This window comes from Pipistrellus kuhlii, unplaced genomic scaffold, assembly GCF_014108245.1.
Source record: "Pipistrellus kuhlii isolate mPipKuh1 unplaced genomic scaffold, mPipKuh1.p scaffold_m20_p_2, whole genome shotgun sequence".
Lineage (NCBI taxonomy): Eukaryota > Metazoa > Chordata > Mammalia > Chiroptera > Vespertilionidae > Pipistrellus > Pipistrellus kuhlii.
The window spans coordinates 65,540,517-65,547,190 of record NW_023425515.1 but is presented as its reverse complement, the minus strand read 5'-3'; the positions used below and the strand labels follow the sequence as shown (position 1 = coordinate 65,547,190).

Genomic DNA, 6,674 nt, shown 5'->3' with positions numbered 1-6,674 from the left:
CTACATCATTATAAAATCAAATTTTAGCCCCCTTTTCTTTTTACTATATTAATCTGAAATAAAACAAAGACTTTATGGCTTTCCTGACCAGGGTAACATATCTAAAGCATCCCATTATCATTTGTCACTGCAATCACAAGAAGATTTAAAAGTCCTTCAATGTCTGCTTTAACCACCATTTGATAACTATTCCCCCTGAACTCAAAACAATTCAGAAAACGCACTGAATTTAATGGCTCATAACAGGACATGATCAGGAGTGTCCATCTCCACTTACCTAAGGAAGGCCAATAGAAATCATCTTCAGAGGTTGATAAGGCTGCTTAAGAAAAATGCTTTCTATGAGATCACAATCTTTTTTTAAAAAAAATTTTTATTGATTACAGAGAGGAAAAAAGAGGAAGAGAGATAGAAACATGATTCATGAGAGAGAATCATTAATCAGCTTCCTCCTACATGCTTAACACTAGGGATTGAGCCCACAACCCGGGCCTGTGCTCTGACTGGGAATCAAACCATGACCTCCTGGTAACTGGGTTGATATTCAACCACTGAGCAAGATCACAATCTTTTAAGGACCAGCCAAGTCAGGAGCTTCCAGGAGCTACCTTATCTCTCTTACATGGAGATAGGCTGAGAAAAAAGCCAAGAAGAGGTGAGCATGGAATGATTTAGAGTTGTGTCCTCTCAGAGTCACCACCAGCCACCTGTGGCTTTTTACACTAGACTTCATTAAAATTAAATTGAATCATTCATTTCTTGAGTTGCTAATAGCCTCACTTCAATGCTCAATAGTCATACAGGCTGATGTATTGGACAGTTCAGAAACAGAACATTTCTTTCATCACAAAGCATTTGGTCAAACAGCATGATCTAGAGCAGAGGCAGGGAATCTTTTTTCTTCCAAGGGCCATTTGGATATTTATAGCCTCATTCACTGGCCATACAAAATGATCAACTTAAAAATTATCTTGCTATATTTGTTCAACTATTTAATTAACTTACCCTTAATGTCCTGGCAGGGCAAGACCAAATGATTTTGCAGGCTTTATAAGGCCCAACAACCAGACATTTCCCACCCCTGATCTAGAGGAAGAAAGAGTGCTTACCTAAAGTTAGATCCATCTTAAATTCCATTTTTTGCTTAGGCTAAAATAATGAAATCTTATTTAAGTTACATTTCTAACCTTTGAAACATTTATGAGCAGAAGCTAGTCCTCAGGCTTATTTCCCAGAAGCAGAGTCAGAAAACAGACAACCTTCTCATATTTTACCAATTTCTTACCCTGACCTTTCCTGACAAGTCTTAGCCTCATCCTCTGCTTCCCCACCCATTGGAAGGAGATCTAGAGATAGGAGTTTGATAGGTATTACCACAAGCCATTATCTACATTTCAAAAGTAAACAAAACTGGGCCCAGTTAGAACTAATAACAGGGGAAAGAGCTAAACTCCATTCTGATTTTTACAGAGGTGACTGGGCATTTTAAAAGGAGAATAGGGAGAAGAGAATGGGAGTAAGCAAAAATTCAAAATTACAAAGGGTAAGTGAGTGTAAAGGTGATTAGAACAGACAGCTATCCACTTGCTGGGAGACGACTGAAGTTGTCCTTCCAGAGAGCCTTCCTGAAGACTATTATACATCTCAAAGGGATGGCTTTCATTCAGGTCCTTGAGAAAGAAGCCCCTGCCTTGTAAGAGATACATCTACATCTCAAAGATTTAGAGAAAGGAATCAGTATTGGAAACCCTTTTTAGTAAATGTTCTAAGAAAGTGAGATCAGGTGTTGATTAGAACCAAAAATCTATTCTTCTGATAGCCTTAAGCTTTTCCAGACAGGGCTTTCAAAAGGGACTTTGCTGTCTCAGGAACCCCGGACCTTAGGCTATCAGAAGCCATGTTAAAGTTTGGCCAAGATACTTAGTGCAGGGATTTGAATGGAGCATTTGTGCAAAGAGTTCTTTGTAGTTTTACTATACAGATTTTTCCAGAATGCATAGGCAAACATAAATTATGTAATTTAATATACAAGGCAACCCTCTGATGTGGGAATCATTATTCCCACTTTATAGTTAAGGGAACCAAAGCTCAAAGGGCTTAAATCACTTGTCCAGGTCACATACTAATACACTGAAAAGCATATTGGAACCCAGATTTCTCTGAGAAAATACCATGTTTTTCCCCATATCACCCATAACTTTGTCTCCCTAAAGATCTCTCTAATTTGTCATGCATGTTTCTGTGGCTAGTTTTCACAAAAGTGCTCTTGCCTTTAAATGACAAAGCCCATAACATATGAGTAGGAAAAAAGAAACCTCACAAAATGTCAAAAACTTGTGATTAACAGGCAGCAGGTGTACAAACTGCAAATGTGAAACTCACATCCATTGTCATCTCAGCAAATGGCTTGTTCCCAAAGTTGCTGAAGGGGGAAATTTGATTATCTTTGCTTCCCCAGAAGACTGATAAATCGAATTCAGACTGCTATTGTTTCAGATACAGCCTGAATCTTCCATAGGATTTTAATCAGCAGCAGCATTATGTAGCATATGGGAGCTCTTTGGCTGAAAGGAGACTCCAACCGTCAGGGGTACATCCGCCCAACACGAAAGGAAAATAATAATATGAAATAATAGTACTTTCTTATCCATAGAGAAGCTTCCCTCTGAGAAACCCCAAGGTTTATGTTCCTATATCTTCACAGCATCCTGTTTGGTGGGTTAGGGAACTAGTTGACTGCATTCCTGAATGCTGACTGGCTGATCCCACCATTTTCATCTATTTTATAGCGCTCTCTCTCTATTCCCATCTATAAATTCTATCTCTTTTCCACTTTCTATCTCTTCTGTTCTCTTTAGTTTAATGAATAACTTTCACCAATCCTTCCTCATTTATACCCCTCTATCCTTCATTCCTCTTTCTGACTGCCAATTTTCTTTCTCTTCTACTCTATTTTATTAAAAGCCTAGATGGAAAATCAGGGTTAATCAGAAAATATTTGCATAGCTCAATATATCATCCTTCATAATACATCAGTGGTCAAATGTAGAGATCATTTCACTTATTCACTCCCATATTCACCCAAAGCTTAGTGATATTTGTTTCAAGATTCAAAGATGAGTAACATTTATTTTCCTTTCAAGCATGGAAAATAAATATAAACAACAATGCAATGTAATAAGTGTTATCATCTTATTGTGCCTATTGAAGTATAGAAAAAGACAAAGGTTAGCAATGTGGTATCTGTGGTGGCTGGTTCCTAGAGCTTTCAGATCTGGTTCCAGAGCCAGACTCAGAAATCAAATATAAGTCTTCTTTTTATTCTCCTTTTCTCTATCTTGATCTTTCTTGACACACCTCAACCACCACACACTCAGAAAGGTTGTGAAAGGATCTTTTGCAAGATTATTTAACAATATTACCATGCCAGAGAATGGCATTGACTAAGCTAATCAGTCAGTTGATGAGTCAGCTCTTTATTTTAAGTTACCTAGGAATGAAATCAAAAGCTCTTGGTATATATATATATATATTTTTTTTTTCTAATTGCAAGAAATTTGAAGAATAAATTACTGGTGCCATTAGGAAGCAAAACAGAATTTAAAATAAAGAGTCAAGACCTGAGTTTCACATTTCTGTATTTTGTCCACAATGTGAAATCCAAAGTGGTAAGCTAGTAAATGTCAGTGTTATGCCCTCAGGTAATAGACAGACTTCAGCAAATGACAGAGAGAAGGATGGTTGAAAAGAGAAATGGCCAATGAATGATATACTCCATTAGCGCTAGAGCATGTCAGAAGATGCGATTTCCTTTCCATGACCCTAGATCTAGTTAACTAACCCCAAAATTTTAACTGCCAGAAGTTATAGGAGTTGCTTTCTTTACCATGGTATTGACATCAAAGTACTCAAGCCATGAAAAGCAATGCCTAAAGTAATGAGTCCTTACAAAAGAAAATCTACATTGATTTTTTTTTTTTACAAGGATGGGAATTCAGTAAAATAGATTCTTTCATAATCAATAATGAGAAAAACAAACAAACAAAACCCTCTTCCATTAACATCAAATCTTAGGAACAATCAGGTAGAAGAACAATTCTGGGAGTCTCAGACAAGGCCTGAAAATAAGACTATAATCACCTGTGATTCTAAGGAGGGTGATAGTGTTCAGGTTTTATATTGAGCATAAAAATTAGGGTCAATAAGGTCAAGGTAAGATTGTAATATAGCCCACTAAGTTTTATAAATTGAAGATATAATCATGTTTTTCCTGCTTTTATAAGCATAGTGCCATTTATTTAATAATGTTAAATAAATGTTTGTTGCATGCACGAATGAGTAAACAAGTAAATAGATACTATTACCAAATGCTTCAAAACAAGATTAAAAATTATTTGCTGAAAAAATTGTAAAAGGACTATAACAGACTGTCCTTGACTTAATGAAGTTTCTACTTTACGATGGTGCAAAAGCAATATGCATTCAGTTAGAAACCATATTTTGAATTTTGATCTTTTCCCAATCTAGCAGCATGCAATAAAATACTCTTTCATGATGCTGGGCAGTGGCAGTGAACTACAGCTCCTAGTTAGGCATACAACCACTGGGGTAAACAGTATTCTACATTGTACTGGGTTTTTAGTGCTTTATGGATATTGTGCTTTGTGTTTGCATATCCCATCATGTCTGCAAAATGCTACATCATCTCTATCTCCTACTCGAGTGAGAAGAAGGAAAAAAGGAAATTATTTTTAAAATGAAACTCAAATCATTGCCAAAACGTAGGCTAATGTAATTATTCTGAACATATTTAATGTAGGCTACTCCAAGCTATGACACTCGGTAGGTTTGGTGTATTAATTGCAATTTTTACTTATAATACTTATTATTAATTTATGATGGGTTTATGGTGGGTTTATAAGCACATCATATGTATATTAAAAAGCTACATGCAAGAAACTAATGAAAAAAACTACATATACAAACTCCCAAACTTCCATATTAAACTCCAAAATTTATGAATCTTGATTTGCATAGACAACACTACTCTTTCAAAACTGATGTGAATTAGGCTTACTGGCTAACTGTTCAACAGGCATCCCCAAAAGTTCCATTGTCTTCACACAATGTAATTTTTGTTTGTTTCTTTGTCTGTTTTGCTAACATCATTGAGGGAGTGGGATTTAGGGACAAAGAGTTCTGCATTATGAAGTTATTCAAGGACCCTAATCTTTTAGATCTTTTACCACAAAGTTCTCCGCTGGATGTCCTATATTCAGCCAGCAAATGATGGAAGGCGGAAAGCCTATGGCCAATGGTGTAGGAGGTTTTGTGATCCAGGCATGAAGATAAGGACATCATCAATCTCTGCCCACACTCTACTGGTTAGAGGTCAGTATTTTACTTTAGGTAGAAAAGCTGAAGAGTTTCATTTTGATAAATAAATAACAGGCATTGTCCGTTTTCAAGTGAGGACATTTCTAGGAATTATACTAGCCATGCTGAATAAAAGAAATTAGCAAGGGGGTGAACTAGAGACAGGGAGACCTGATCAGAAGCTACTGCAGAGAAAACGAAATATGGCCTCTTCCATGAGGAACCTGTTTCCTGATCACAGCAGATATGTGGAATCTTTTTAGAGGTTTCTCAACAAGCCCACAGAATACCAGTGCATGTGGGAATTCACAGACAAAACGCTGCCAGACAGAATTGTAAGGATCGAAGACAACAAATCAGAAATTAAGATTCTAAGCATTGACAGAGGTGTGATGAAATTGATCTTCAAATTCTCTCGAAAGTGCAGGCTCAATACCCAGGAGTTCATATCAACAATTAAGTTGCTGAACCAAGTGTTGAACAAATTTTCAAGTACAAAGAATTTGAAGCCAAATCACAAGACCATAAGGACATACTAAAGTTTGCTTGGTATAAGGAGACATCATCTAAATATCAAAATAGAATGATGGAAAAAAAGAACTTCAGAAAGGGACTTTATTCATATGATTCAGATTATGTATTATGTAAAAGACATCCCAATTATCCTGACATTCTTCCATAGTCCATTAGATATCAAGGCTAAAATTCTCATTATTCTTGTGTCAGGAACCAGTGGCTTGGACAAGGCAATGGAAAAAGTATGGATCCCACTTACCCTGGAATGACCTCTGCCAGCATGTCACATCGACCAGTCTCACTCAGATGTTGGACAAGTTGGGGATTAAATACAAGTGTTATGACCTTCTGACTGTTTCATTGATGGCAATGAAAATGGAGATTTGCTTTTTTTTTTGACAGAAATGTGCAACTTAAATATAACAGTACCATCTGATCTAAAAGCAAAAACGTGAAAGCTCTGAAAGAGCCTGAATTCAGTGTTAAAAAAAAAGAAGGAAAGGTTCTTTTCAATAACAGTCTGTTTCATGGCAGTTGAGGCATAAATATCAATCATGAGAGTGTATTCAAAAACTTAATTTTAAACAGTATTGCCCATTTATTTCTGTATTAAAATTACCAATATGACCCAAAATATAAATAATTGCTTTCTATATGTAAAATATAGAAAAGCTCCAAGACATTCTAGGACTTCCACATACTATTTATAATAATAAAAGTATAATATGCTAATTAGACCAGTTGTCCTTCTGGATGACCTTCCAGACGAAACCAGGACTGTG

General features: G+C 36.2%; 1 pseudogene; it reads left to right on the top strand.

Annotated features, from left to right (window-relative positions):
• The first annotated feature begins 5,579 nt into the window (after nucleotides 1-5,579).
• Nucleotides 5,580-6,430, top strand: LOC118722955 (annotated as a pseudogene).
• The last annotated feature ends 244 nt before the right edge of the window (nucleotides 6,431-6,674 follow it).